The 15,812-nt window shown below is 37.6% G+C and overlaps 2 long non-coding RNA genes across 4 annotated transcripts in view; one reads left to right on the plus strand and one right to left on the minus strand.

Moving 5' to 3' along the window:
• LOC107315131 overlaps positions 1-1,943 on the minus strand; it is a 38,905-nt gene extending 36,962 nt beyond the window's left edge. For both annotated transcript variants that reach the window (XR_004307555.1, XR_001555796.2), the window contains exon 1: positions 1,746-1,943. This is a non-coding gene — a long non-coding RNA (uncharacterized LOC107315131). The remainder of the gene's footprint in view (positions 1-1,745) is intronic.
• A 113-nt stretch (positions 1,944-2,056) lies between these two features.
• The window catches only part of LOC107315073, a 45,013-nt gene continuing 31,257 nt past the window's right edge, over positions 2,057-15,812 (plus strand). For both annotated transcript variants that reach the window (XR_001555785.2, XR_004307375.1), the window contains exons 1-2: positions 2,057-2,107; positions 3,909-5,178. This is a non-coding gene — a long non-coding RNA (uncharacterized LOC107315073). The remainder of the gene's footprint in view (positions 2,108-3,908; positions 5,179-15,812) is intronic.

The following is a 15,812-nucleotide window of genomic DNA, read 5'->3' on the forward strand; positions in this document are numbered from 1 at the left end:
GAGGTACAATCTAGCACTCTTTGTGATGTCAAACATGACTGGCACATGAGTTGTGTTTAGAAAAAAAGATTCACCAGAACAGTTATTCTGTATCGCCTTTTCAAACAAGTCTATTCAAACCAATAGTGATGAACTTCCATTTCAATACAGAATAACTCCCACTGGACAGAATGGTTAGGAAAGGAGGTTTTCCTCTCAAAGAGGAAAAGACATAGAAGAATTTCAGTGAAAGGATGGTTATGTGAGACATAAACCTACTGTGAGAGTAAGCAGTTCCTTTTCCTTTTGGTTTCAGCTGTGGCAATAAATTTAAGAAGCAAGTTTACAACACTTGTAAATCTTTTGAAACAAGTTTTCCAGTTTGTTTGTTTTGAAGGATTTTTTCCCCTTCAGAGGGGAACAGATTTGGAACAAGTTACATTCATTTTTCCAATAAAAGTGACATCAGAATATGTCTAGAAATAACATTCTCTTGCAAGGTTTAAGAATGAGATTTTTCAACCATAAAATTACTAATTATCTGCCTTGTAAAAAGATAAATAAAATGAATGTTTCATTACTGTCAGCCTCTTGATTTCTTGTTTTATATGGAGCAAAATTAACCAGTTTCAGCTACACAAGTACGAAAATTTGAGATATGTCGTTAGCTTTCCTGGAAGAAATCGTAAAGAGCTGATTGTCTTTACTTTTTAATTGAACTTCTTTGAGTCTGGCAGACATCTCATCTCCTAAAAAGAGTGGAGAACATTTGGCACCAGAGCTGTTTCAGAAAGGTTATTTTGCTATCAAAAAGTTACTGCAAAGGTATCTGAAGACTTGGATTCCAAGTCCTCTTTTCATTTTTATCATTTCTTTCTGTGCCTTCAAGCAAATTAACTTGCCTGATCTTTGTGAGTTAAGGATTTTTAATGTGTAGTGTACACCAAAGAAAGAAAAGCAAATAATCCAGTACAGCAGCAAACAGCACATGTCTACAAGGTGCAAGGTATATCTCCTGTTCTGAGTGTCTGTGAGACTGGGAAACTGAACACCTGCTTGTGAGCTTTCAGGACCGTAGAACAGAAAAGGAACTATGAATAGGGCTGCCTGAAAGAGTTTGTACTGAATTTGATGCTAATAAATTTTAGACTTGTATCCTCTATATCACATCTTATTCCAGTTCCCAAACACTGGCAAAGTAACAGCCATCATGCTCAGATCTCATGGTTGCAGTCTCTGTTTTCCATGAATGCTATTCTTTATATTTTTCCTTCATACCAATAATTATAACAATTTCTATGTTCATTTCCAGTAGCTTCAGCAATGTAAGCATCTATAACATTAACTTCTTAGATCTGCTACTTTTACTATTCTGTAACATTACAATGGTATCTGGCTATAATACTTGCCTGTAAAGTTCTTTGAAATCTGCAGGTGAATTTAAGCAAAAGTTTTGAAGGATCTGTGAAGCACTGTGTTTCATGATCTGGCAGATGCAACATACCTTTGCTAAGTAAAAGGAAGACTTAGGGACATCAGACCACTTGTTAATATCTCCAGTTTTGTTGTTTGGATTCACCAAAAGTTTAGTTTATATTGTCATTGGAGTTTACACTCAAAGTGTAATCAGTTTTCCAAGAACCTCCAGTATAGCATTGAATTCTAAGCTCCATGTATACAAAAGATTTTTATGTTTATAAAAATTGTATCACTAGCCTACACTGTAGATACTTTAAATTATAGATAACATTCTTTTTTTTTCTTACCTAGGATATTTTGATTTGGGTACACTGTTCGGTAATCATCATCAGAGTTCAGAAGTCTAGCAGGTCCCTTCTCAGTTTTGTACAGCAGATCATGCACTTCTGCAAAACTGTGTTCAGCTCTGTATGAGAAATTGGTAATCACAGCCTGAACTGAACCTCTGATTAATCAGCTGAGGCAAATATAAAATCTGCTGTGGGAGCACAGGTGACAGTAATCTAGCTGTGCTCCCAGAAGGGTTGGAGCTTGACTCCACCCCCTCTAGACCTCATTTAAGGGCTGACCACCACTAAGGCAGCATCTCTTGGAAACTGCTTCCTGGTAGAGATTGCCTCAGCATTTCCCAGTGAAAGCATCCATATTGGTGAGTTTTTCCCTATAAATAACCTTTTGAATATTTGTTACCATCTTTGTATCACTCCACCTTGCAAGTTGCAACCTTTTTAGTGTATATATCTGTACATTTCAGTTACCCATCCAAACATACTGAGAGCAGCCAACTGCATTTATATAATACAATTTTGTGTAGCTGGGCTATAAAAAAATTTCAGTGTATATGTGGTTGCTAAGAAACAACTACTGCGCTGTGTAGCTTAGGTAGGTTTTTGCAGATTTACACTTGAAAACATGATTCAGAAAACTTCTTCTCTGAAAGCAAGAATCAAGAAAATAGGGACCCTTCATGAAGATTAAGCATCCTAGGACTTGGGGAATGTCAGAAGAATAGGACTAGTGGGACATGTCGACACTGCTAATACAGTTGGGATAGCACAGCTGAGTCTATAGTTAAGATAATACAGATGGAAGAGAAAGGTAGCCAAAGAAACTGGCTTTGACTGATTGAGTAGAGGAGCTGGGTTGAAGTAAGCTGAGGAAGACTTCTGACTTCATCCCAATGACCACCAGTGCGAGACCCACACTACGGACTGTGCACGTGTCAGTAGGAGGGACAGCAGGTAAATGAGTTCCTGGAAAAACAATGAATATGTTAATGATTTCTCAGAAATTTGATGAATATGTATACACTTGCTCTATAACTTTGTAACCCTCCTGCCTTTTGGTGTGCATGATAGGAGGAGTGATCCCCCATGTGCCCAGCGCTGAATAAACACATACCTGCTTTATAACCTATCTCTGGTTATAGAGTCTGATTCCGCACGTCATCTCAGGTGCTCATTATGCTCTCCTAGCTTGACCAGCAGACTTATAAGAAGTTACAACTAACACCCCTAAGCAGATGAGCAGAGTTTACTGTACTCTACTCAGTCAGAGCCACACATATGATAAGATGCATATCAGGTTCATTTAAAATTTTTGTTTACTTTTATAACATCAATAATTCACAGCAATAAAGGATCTAACATGGGATACGAGAGTCAAAAGGGAACGAACAGAGTAGTTGAATGTACAGTTGAAGTGATTCCATTTAGGTCTGCTAAATGAAGTCAAAGTATGCATCCTGCATGTAATATACAATATGCATTACACTAATTATGTCATTTACTTACACAATGCAATAATTAGTATTTTTTGAGATGTGCAAAGCCATAAGAAAATACTTTAATCAGCTTTTTCTTCAGAACACTTGGATTATGCAGAGAGTGAATTTTCTATCAGAAAATCATTCACAGCACTAGATTCTTGGTCATGGAGCTTATGGACTTAATAACATGGTTACATATGTGAAACAGTGGTATAAGTGCTGTTATAGACACTAGAAATAGTAAGTGAATGAAGGGGAAGAAAAATTTTTTTCAGAAAAAAAAGCTGAAAAGATTTGGTGCATAAGACTTTGAAAATTAAATTGTCACATCCATGACATAACATGATAACATAATAAAGAAGTCAGAAAGACATGGAGAATTAGAGCTTATAAGGGAAGGATACATGAGACTACAGGCTCTGAGTGAGCATGTATGAGGCAGTATTTTGCCAGATTCTGGAAATGATAGTTGACTTTCAAAGGTGTGAGCTATTATGGTCAGACACCATAGCACAAGCACTTGTTCAGTTAAGAATAACTAGAAGACACCAACTGAATGGTTCAAGATGAAATCAGCATCCAGTCTTTAAAATACTTCAAGGCATTACTTAGCTTTTGGAAGAGCAAATTGAATATTCTTTTCCAACAAAAAGCTCATAATTTTTTTTTTTTTTCCTTGCAGGTCACCTACTCATACAATGAGTGTCTTTTCATGGCAGTCATGCCCCTGGAAGAAGAGAACAAATAGGTCTTCTATACAAACATGAGCAAAAATGATTTGTTTTACAAAGCTCCAGTTCAAATATCAGCCCTATATAAAATCATAAGATGCCCACATGTGAGAATTCATTTTGATCTGAGTTTGACTCAAAATATTTTGAAGACAAAAGGGTTTCTGCAGGGTTTATTCCCACAGTAAAAGATTCACTGATTCTCAAGTATAGTGCTGTGAACTGCACGTGTCATTTCAGGGAACCACAAGGCAACAGGTAGGAAAAAAATCCTAATGGAAACAGGTTCTTAGACATCAATTGATTTCCCCAAAGGATAGATAAAGATGCCTCATCACTTTGGGTCATTTCAAACTCAGCTGGAACAGTACCATATATCATCTTTTACTTCAGGTTATTTTTCTGCTTCAGCTTCCATGAATTTTAAGTAAAGTTCCTGTTGGGATAGCAGGCAGAGAAATTATATACACAGTGTACCATAGCCTATTGTCTTTCCCCTGCTATCAGAGCACCAGGATTTTGGAACTGTTGTTTGTGTTGTGGCCTTATCAGAACATCAGGCTGATCTTGATGTCTGGGCTCATTGACAGGTCTGTCTTTAAAATAATTTTGGAGGGGGGTAGGGGGTGATTACTAGGCTGCTCACAAGTAGGTACAGGGTGGCATAGCAACTTTAGTGGGAAAAGGTGCTAGTGGGTGAGGGCACTCAACCTATTTCATATTATTGTGATGAAAACAACAGAGAGACTAAGAGTAAATATGTAAAGGGAATTAAGGAGGTATCCTCCAAGAATGTGACAAGCTGCAAGTGCCTCTACACCACTGCATACACCTTGGGAAACAAAAAGGAGGAGCTGGAAACCACCATGCTACTAGAAGACCATGATGTAGTTGCTGTCACCTAAATCTGATGGGGTGATTCCATGAATGGAATGTGGCATTGACAGCTACAAACCGTTCAGAAGTGACAGGCGAGCAAGGAAGGAAGGGAGAAGGCTTTGCCCTCTATATTGAGGAAAGAAATAGAGTGTGGAGAGCTGTCCCTGAAGAATGTACAAGAGCAAGTTGAAAGCCTACAGATGAGAGAGTCCAAGGCAACTCTGAGATCACACAGGGTAGAGAAGCTCAACTCATGTAACCCTCTAAATGGATCTAAGCAGCTGTTCTGCCAAGCAAGCTCAGATGATGAGAACAGAAACTGAATCATTCTGGCATTCTGAGGTAAGATTTATAATGTCAAAGGCAAACAAATGGATGAAGCTTTGGAAAAGATAAGTAAATTAATAGTGTACTATTTGCATGCACTCTCCAAAACAAACAAACACGATTGTTTCTTTTATCACCCGCAGATACAGAAAAAAACATCTTTCATTACCTGGCAGACCTTATCTTAGCAACACTGCAGTGGACAGAAATCCTGTTCCTGATGCAGTAGACCAATTGAACAAAAAGGAAATTGTATCTGCTTTTTGATTCAGACATCAGCTGTGTTTGAATATACAAAAGGAAAGCTGAATTTTTTATAGCTTACATGTGTTCTCAAATTTTCCAAAAAGCTAAAACTCTTCAATATTTTTCCAGAAACTGGTGTAATTATCAGAATATGATAGTTGACAGCTGAATATGATTTAAGAATAAATAATCCAAGGTGACTTGCAGTGTCGTTACTCTGAAGAGAGCACAGGACACCAAAACTTGACACAAATACAAGAAGAGCTACTAATAAATACATTTCTGCAGTTGCTGTAAATGTTATTTTGAAAGCCTGGATTTAGTTTGCGAGCTCTGTCTAAGCCTAGTAATACCACCTCCAGTGTGAGAGCCAACAGAATCAGAGGAACCTCATGCTGCTGGAAGGGCAGACTGGGAAGACTGCAGAGACACAGCTTTCTTTTCTTTAACTATTAACTAAATATAAGTTATAATAATGTTTGTTTCTGTATTTTCACCTCTGCTTGCCTTGCTTGAGTGTCAGTTCAGTGTTCATGGAAATACATAGGTACTTCTATATAGATGGGGTAGAAACATTGAAATTTTTTTGCATTAAAAATTAGGCAAATCCAGAAGACATGAGTCCACTTGTCAGGGAGCTCTCCCAAGCTGCAGAGTGTCTGGAGGCAGCCTGAACCTTTTCTGGGATGCTGTCTTTCACTGGTTTTGTACCAGAACAAAGTCAGAGCATTCTGGGGTCTCCATTTACCAGCAGTGTAAGCATAGTAATAGGCTCATAGGGACCTCAATCACAAGCATTTACATTCAGCTTGGTCAGTTTCACTAGATCTAAAGACAGTTTCACTTCCTATGAGTTGCCAAAAAAACAGTGTAGAAAGAGAGGATACAGTTGTCCCCATTTAACTGTATGAAAACTGACAATCAAAAAGATGCATGCTTAAGAGTTCACACTGATTTATTGGCTGAAAAGGGAAAAGGACTTCTAGCTCCTTTGAAACTGAAGATCAGTAGGATGTATTACAATTTCACCCATCTGTCAAGAGGAAAGACTCGTCACTTTTTATTTTGTTTACTTTTTATTATCAGGAAAGAGCATTGACTCAGCCCTAAGGCTACAAGAACAAAAGCAGTTTCTGTTGAAGCTTTGGCTTCAGCTTCAGCTACCTTGGTTCTCTTTTCAATTACCTTTTAATTCAATCTCCTTTGTGCTTGGATCTTGTCTAACCTAGCCCTGTTCTTATGGGATTAGAGATCTCCTGAAAATATTTGATTATATACCTCTACTACAAGCTGAAAAGAAACTAGCATGGGCTCATTCTTCTATTCTGGGATGCATTCATTAGTTACCATTTTCCTCAGGCTTTCTAGCCTCCGCATGTGCAGTTTTCTTTGTTGTGCAGCAAGTCAGGCTCTTGCTGTGTCACATGGTTGTGTAAGACTGCATAGGTTATATTTCCAAATCTGAGTCTGTGTAGGGAGAAGTTGTCTGTAGACTTTGAATGCAGATAGTTTGGAATCCCAAATTGTGGAACTTTGCTTTCATGGAGCATTTTTATACTACACACCTGAGCTAGATCTGATGCATAGAATAAAAACAGAATTTTCCGAGCTAGGAATTATGAACTGTTTATTATCTTACCTACTGCAAACACCTGCTGCCAGCAGGCATTTAATTATAGTCTAGGCAAGGAGATGGAATAAAATTTTAACTCCAGAAAAGAAAATCTTATTTTAGAAAAGTGAATAAAGGGTATTGTTCATAAATTTTTCCCATCAGAACATACTTTAATTCTAGATACTGGAAATTTAAACACGGGGGAAATATGAGATATTATATCATTTAGAATCTTAAATTTCCTCTTCTACCATACTGTTGCCATATTCTCTAGAAACATCTTAAACAACAACTGCTGGTTGTCATGTAAGATTCTCTATTTCTTGCTTTACTCTTCAGAAAAGATATGGCTTTGGTGTTGTTTTATTTTCCAGTTACTTATTCTATGTTTTCTATATTTTAGCTGTCTCACCAGCACACCTTTACGAATTGTGGTATTTGAGATCATTTTAAGATCCACTGTGACTACAATCTGACCTAGCAACACCTGAAAGTTTCATTCTTTCTGAGGAAACTTTACTTGTAGCAGAGGAAAGAAATTTTTTTGCTACCCTCATCCTACAGTCTCCTGCCCTCCTTCTGCACTGACTTTGGTATCTGCAGGGCTTTTTCACATTTTCTCACTCCTCTCTCCAAGTCTCTGTGCTTCAGCACTTGCTCCATTTCTTAAATTTGCTATCCTAGAGGCACAAACAGCATCACTCATGGCTCAGCTCTGGTCAGCATTGGGTCCTTTTCGGAGCTGACAAGCTGGCTTCTAACTGACCTGGAGTAGCTGCTGGGCTCTGTTCACAGTGGCCATCTCTGCAGCACCCCACCACCAAAATTTTGCCATGTAAACCCAATACAATTACTGAGCAACTTAAAATCAGTAATTGTGTAGAAGGTTGCTAATATTTTTATGAGAATATGAGTGGAAATTCGCCTGTGCTCATGGCAACATACTGCTCCCAGCAACACTGAAAAGACAGGATGTTTCATTTGAACTAATAGTGTAAGTACTCATATTACTGTTCACTCACATTAACATGTCACAGAGGCAAAGATGAATCCACTGCTGTAACACCACACCAAGAACTTTCTCATTCCTTCCACTCCTTCACTGTATAGACGCATTAGAGCTTCTTAACTCTAGTAGGTGCCACATTCTAATTTAAATTACCAGTCTCTCACATATGGTGTACAATAGCTCCACACTTTTTCAAACTCTGATATCTATAAATATTATTCATAACAAATACAGACGGTTACCCATGGTAAGGCACATCAGCCCAGCACTAATAGATGAAGGCTGGCATTTCTGTGGAATTCATTACAGAGAAACCTTCTGCCCAACCTAATTTGAGAAGAAATCATATTTCTCACAAATGTGCTGCTTGACTCATTAAATCCTGTTGATTTTAAGCAGATAATATGACCTTCAACCAGATCAGAATCGCATGCTCTATGCTTACTGAGCCATATCCCAGGGAAAATAAATAAATAAATAAATAAATGCTGCTTGTTTTATTCTTAGATATCCAGCTTCATTTTCATAATCATGCTCTGAGAGGATGGAAGACTTTGAGAAGATTGGTTCCAGAGTGGAGGCTTACGCTGTAGCGTCTTTGCCTTTCCCAGTTGAAAGCAAGAACTGAAAGGAAACGGGAGGATGGTGGCAAATCCATGCTCTGTGCTGCAAGTGAAACCCCTCCTTGACCACTCTACCCGCCAGTGACCTCTGGGGACCAAGTCTAGCCTTCCTATGAAAGCACTTTCATTAGAATAGGTTACACAGGGAAGAGTCCAGGCAGATTTTGAATATCTCCCAAAGAGAAGACTCTACAAACTCTCTCAGTAGCCTGTTCCAGTTCTCTGTCACCCTGAAAATAAAGAAGTTTTTCTCACATTCAGATGGAATATCCTGTGTTCCAGTTTATGCCCACTGTGTCTTGCACCACCAAAGAAAGCACAGCCCCATCTACCTGACACCCGCCCTTTACATAGTTCTAAGCATTGATAAGATACCCTCTCAGTCTTACCCAGGCTGAACAGCCCCAGATCTCTCAGCCTTACAACACCAGCTTTGGAGGACTGCCAGCATGAAAAGAAATGAAAGAATCCATAGGATTAATGAGATAGCTTGTAATCAGAAAACTTTAGGCCATCATTGTTCATCCTCAGATTTTGCCTAGTTACAAATGTTCAAGTTCAGAATTTCTCACAGAACCAGAGAACCCCTGTCCTGCATTGTTGGCAGCTTCTTATTTAGGGCTACTCTTCCATGTTCTCTGCATCCAGGAAAGGTTTATGAAAAATAAAGGCTTCAAAAGGAGAGAGAAAATATATTCATCTATATCTATATTTTTATATATTTATATATTACATTAAGGCTAAGACACCAAGAAGAAGAAAAACATTGCTTCTGTGAAGTTTTACTGAGTGGCGTCACAAACCAGAACCACTTGGAGAACAAAACAGCCATGGACACTGTGGAAAGAAATCTTAGGAATGCAAAGGTAGGAAAGGCAAATAAATTCCATTTGTATTGCAGTGGAGATGAGCATAGCAGATGAGAGACAGAGGTAGCAGAACAGACTAAAATTTGAGGCAGGAAAGCTATGCATTTGTGATAATTAAGTCCTGAGCTATCATTATTCACCTAAGAGAATGGAGAACATCAAAATGCAAATTAGAATAGATAATTTCTGTAATTACTAACTATAAAACATCCAGCTATTGCAGAAGTCAGTGCTAAACTCTCAAAGGGAGTTGGCCCTTGCAATCAGAATCAAGCATTGTAACACCTGTGTTTTAGGGCTTTTGCTGTGTGAGGAAATCCACAGAAACACAGATGGTTATGCCACCCATCCAGCAAAGGGGAGATCTGGTTTCCAGTGTCTGTATAATTTCAGTAAATGTACATATAATGTTAGCTGAAACCAGATTTTTCTCCCATTTCTCTTGTAGCATTGTAATTGTGGGGCAGTAACGTCCTCCTCTTCTCCCCTTCCAGATTTGCACATTCAAAAACTTTGTGAACTGGTATAGTTTCAAGGGGAAAGAGATTCCACAGTATTTGATAGACATTTTTCATCTTTGAAAGTAGTTGTTCACAAACACACATATGGCCAAAAAGCCATGACATGAATAAGGTGTGACTGTGAAGCAAGGGATATTTTTCTCTGGTAAGATAGGTCTTATAAAAGTCTGATAAAGAGATATGATCAATTTTTAGTTTGAGTTGAATGTTGGACTGCAACTCTCTACATTCCATATGAAAGTTCACAGGTAATTTATGTCAACTGAAAATGAATTTTCAAATATACCAAAAACATAATGATTTTTTTTTAATCTTGAAAATTATTCTCAAATTCCTGTAATAAAACAGAAATAACAGCTGTGTGTTTTTCACTGTTCACAGTGAAAATATTTCTAGCCAATATATCAGAATGCACATGCATTTCAGAAGACCTTTTAGCCAGTGCATCAGAATGCATAAAAATTCATAAAATTATTTGTTGTAACTTGCCATAATTTGAGTTTTATTTTGAATGCTGTTATGGTTTAATACATAACATGGATGAGTCAAGTATCACCTTGAAGACACATGTTTAATGCATTTAAATAAGCAGTAAAATCAACCAAAAATGCTTAATCTGTGAGCCATTTTTCATTTTCCAAATTCTGGCAGAATTTTTCCTTTTGATTCCATGAATGACTTGATTTCCTTTCATAAATAATAAAATCATTTTAGTATTTTACCCTGTCTTAGCCACACTGTTTTGGAAAAGTAAACAATGTCTCTATAATCAACATCCATTTTTAAAGGAATGTCCAGGAATTGGTGACAATTCAATCACCTGGACTATATGAAATTCACAGCTTTGATGACATTTGCATGACAATATTCCTTTTTCTTGATGTAGAATGCAGTAATATTTCATCAAGTGCAAGTTGCCAGAAGCAATTGCATCATCTTCTATTAATAAGTCCCTCTTTTTAACTGAACATCACTGGTACTCCTCAGTAGTTGTACCCAATGTGCTCACATAGGTTAAAGCAAATTGTTTAAACATAATTTGTACTGCTTCATACCAATCAAGAGATTTAACTGTACCTTTTAATGAAGCCATTTTTTCAGTGATTTTATCAATCTGCATTTAAAAGTATTTCTGACTGTATGTGTGGCACATGCAAGAGGTTAGCACTGCACTGACCCTTCTTTCCACAGGCTTCTGTTGTTGCCAACTCAGTCCATGTTCAAGTAACACGCCATCAACTCAAGAAAAATGTTGCTAAAAATCCCATAATTATTATAAAAGTTTGAGATCTTTGGGGCTACATTACTAGATGTCTAGGGCAGTGTGTGGCCCCAAGGCTGGACATAGCTGAATTAGATGATTCAAAACAGTTATGTGAAGGAACAGCTCAGCTTCTTGTTCCAGGACTGGTGATCCTCCATTTAACATACTGCAAGGCCAATAGGAGATATTCATTTTCATTTGTTTCCAACTTGATTGAGGAAAATCTATGAGCCTAAGGAAAGTGTAGAGGAGTTTGGAAGAGCAAGGGGATTTGGGATATACATGAGCACCACCTGATCCTGTAAACACCCAGGTAATTCGGGCATTTTATTCAACATAAGACTTTTCTCTGTCATCTTTACAGCAGGCAGTAGGGAGCCATATAATATTTGTCTATATATCTCAAAGTGATACTTACAATTTTATCACATTATGTCTGATGAAATAACCCAAGCTATCTTTCAAGCTACATCCCCCAAGGTGAAAATATAATGAAAATAACCCTTTGAGAACTAAAGCTCCAGTGAGTTCAACTCTGTATACAGATTCTCAGCAACTATCACTAGTAGCTGCGAGCTAGTGTGGTTAGTACTTGAGAGCTAGCATGATTACTAAGATTAGAAAAGATTCCACTGGGAAAAAAAATAAAAAATATATGTCTTTTGATCCTGTAGGATAATAGGCTGCACTCTTTGCAGACTACTGTCAAAAAGCAATCTTCAAGGGGTTAGCTGCAGCAAAAAATAGGTTTCTGTAAAATAGAAGTTAGGGAGAAAGTTGGAGTCTTTCGAATTCAATCAGTTCTCAAGGCATTCATCCCAATGGCATCCAAATACAAAGGTGTGAAGTGTGAAATAAAAAATGGTATAGAGTAGAATAGTTAGGCATTAAAAATGAGTAGAAGGTCACAGAGGGAGGCAGCTTTTTCTGGAACACATTAGCTTCAGTGACAAGTAAACCTTAAAAGTTCAAAAATCAAATCCATATAGACAATCCAAAGTTCAGTTATTTCTTTAAACTTTTGGACTGTACTCTTCTGTGGTATAACAAAACAGAGTGTGATTCTCTGTCATTTATGTGTTATGAATGACGGTAATGGAGAGCAGGCTTGGCCTTTTAATTTCTGTAGTATTACACAAGCAATTTGTCTGTCTCATCAGGCAGCAAATCTCCTGAGAAGAGACTTTCAACCAAAATATCCCTTTGGCTTGAAAACATGATAGAAATATCTGCCACTGGAAAGTATCGCTAATTTTATTTCCAGCTTTAGTTGGAACCAGGAAATTCGCTAAAGGCAGCAAAAATGGACCTTATCAGAGAAACACTTATTTATGTTGTTTTTATTTATTTATTTATTTATTTTTTAAAAAGCTTGTAGCTGGGAAGAAGACTCAGGCAGAACCATACTTTCTCTAAACCATTTTACTTTCTCATAAAGCTATAGTTTTCACCAAACACATCTAGATCCTGTCACCCTTTTTTATTATTATAACAGGAACACCAGGTTAGACATGCAACCATGCTGGAAGCAAAGAATGTTACTAATGCCAGAAGCTGAATGAGGGTAAACTGAACGGGGTCTGATTCAACAACCTCTTGCTACAGGGAAGCACAGAATGTCAGCTTTGCTGCATCCTTAGACCACAGTATCTGACTTTGTATTGTTTGCACAAGTGGCCTCAAGGCTGCAGATGAGACCAAGTTCACTGACTGGTCTCACTGAAGCATATTACCCAGTATTTGTGAGGACTGAAGCTCTAGAATGTCCATACACTGCAGGAGCATGCTTGGAAGCAGTTATCTAGAAGTTGAACAGGAACAGGTTCTGTCTGCTCAGTTCACTGCCTTTCACACATTTCAGTCTTTCTTGCAGCAGCCTCATGTGAATTCTGGATGAGTAGGAGAGTCTCCAAACCCTCCTCAGCCTCCAGTGCTCTGCCATATAGACACATGGGTTCTGAGGGAGCTGATTACCACAGGCATAAAACCTGCTTGAAGTTAAGCATATGCTTAATTGATTTCTTGAATTAAAAGTCATTTGGTCCCTCTAACATTGATTAGAACCCCATTCTTGCAGCATACACTGACTCATGGCATTGGCTTCATGGAGCTTTTTGAAGAATCAGTACTAATTCCTCACATTTCAGAAATGTTTAGGTAGATGAGTGTGGAGATCAATCAACATACTCCCTTTGCCATTATAAATCTTAGCTGGTATCAACATCTAGTGCCAGAAGATCTGAAATAAAATATTTCACTTCCCAAAATAAATGTGAGTGCCTTTGAGAGGAGAGGTCAAGTGTGGTGGGGTGCTTATTGTATGTGCATGTACATAAATCACTGATGGCTAGATTACTTTCCTATACTGATCTAATCATACTTTCCTAGCAGGTAGATTATCTAAGAAAATAATCACTAAATTAACTTGAGGACACCAGCTTCCCAAAAAGATTAATGATACATAATTTACTTTATGAAAGAAGCAAGCTTCCAATAAATTAGAAAATGCACAGCACCATCAAAGCAAATTGTTAAGTATCTCCAGCATTCACCTTATTGAGCATTTGACAAATGGATTTCACATTCTTTCAATCACACTGGAAGTATTTTCTTGTCACCCACCCTGCTGAATAAACAAATGCCTGCTAACTTCTAAGCATGCTACTTAAAATTAATGCAATTCAGGGACAAAGCATTTGCGTTCACACATATATATGTGCATACCCAATGAGAGATTTAAAAGAAGTCTTAATTTGGGAATTCATAGTTACTTGTCATAATTCTCACTGAGAGACAAGATAACATTCATATAGTCCACAATTGTTCCATGATTTTTGCGTCATAAAACACACCAAAAAAGTATGACCAAAATTATCTCACTTCCACCTCTTCTCAGTGTTTTTTGCCTCTAGCATCCACAGTAGTTACATTTTTGCTTTTTAGACTTGATTACTTAGTTCCAGGAGATTAAATGTTACTGATTAAACACCACTGTTGCAAGAGGGAAGGGGTAAACACAGACTATAATTAACACTGTTTCTGAAATATATATCAAATATTAAGCCTTCACTAATGCAACTTGCCTGCAGACAAAAAGTGAGTCAGTTACAGAAGAGCAGAACATTGTGGTGTTAAGTTCAAAGGTTCAGGCAATGCAGTGGACACTGAGTGCAGCAGTCTCATGAAGGAGGGATGGGGCTGGATGAATTACAGAGTCCTGACATTGGAAAAGAAAACAGTAAGTCTATACTGGTTCCCCAGACCTAGGAAATAAGTACCTGCTTCACTTTTGTATTGAGCCAGCACTGTAATAGGTATCAAATAAGGAGTGGAGGATTGAGTAGAAGACTCATATGATCCCATTTGGAATTTTAGGAAGAGACTGAAAACAGTCAAAGCCAAATAACACTGAATCCATGGCACAAACATTAGAAAATGGCTGATAAAACAAGTGACTTGCTGGGGAACTGAGACACATATGTCATACAAGCTGTACATACAGTTCAGTTTGTGTGGTATTTTCCACTGTCTGGCATATTTTGCAAACAAGTAAGCTTTAGCAATACATCTGTAAAATTCAGAGATACTGCAACTCAACAAGGAAGCACTGAAAGAAATTTGAAACCAGGATGCACAGTAAAACACATTCCTCTGTAACAGCCACCACATACACAGAGTCGGTCTACTTTTCTGGGTGCTTTGGTTTGATATAAAGAGAAATAAGCATTTTTACAAAAAGAAAAAAGAAAAAAAAAAGTTACTATGAAAAAAAAATATGGAATTTGTATACACTGGTAACACATCACTGATTCACTATTGTGGAAATAACATACAAGCAAAAAGTTCCACATCCTTTGTGGATGGCAAAGAGCTTTGGCATATTACCCAGCCTCGTATAGAACACCCATTTTGAGAAATATTAGCATATGTTTGCATAGAAAGGCTATTACAATCTGCAAAATTTTTCTGACTATAATCATTACAGGCAGTGTTTTCATTTGCCAAAGGCCAATTGCAAAGAGGCTGCAAAGAGGAAGGCACAGAAAAAGTCACACTGCAGGGAGGGAAGGAGAAAAGAAAAAACAGGATGTTTTTCATCACCACGTCTGAATGAGCGAAGAGTGCAATTGCACACATTCAGACAGATTCAATCAGCACACTGTGTACTTTCACAACCAATACCCTTCTGAGTTAAGATACTAGCAGAAATGATGTCTTCTTTATTTCTCAACATGTTTCCCAGTTCTGTGGATAGCAGCTGTATGCTAAATCAGATTTAAGCCTAGGTCTAGAATTGCCCTTCTTGGATGGTGGTTTCCATGACACAATGGGTTTCACATCTGTCTTACAACATGCTCTAATCTGAAAGCCGTCAAAACACCAGAAAAAAAGAATTAAAAAAAAAAAAAAAGAAGAAGAAAAGGAGAAAGAAAGAAAGAAAGAAAGAAAGAAAGAAAGAAAGAAAGAAAGAAAGAAAGAAAGAAAGAAAGAAAGAAAGAAAG

This window comes from Coturnix japonica, chromosome 5 (assembly GCF_001577835.2).
Source record: "Coturnix japonica isolate 7356 chromosome 5, Coturnix japonica 2.1, whole genome shotgun sequence".
Taxonomy (NCBI): domain Eukaryota; kingdom Metazoa; phylum Chordata; class Aves; order Galliformes; family Phasianidae; genus Coturnix; species Coturnix japonica.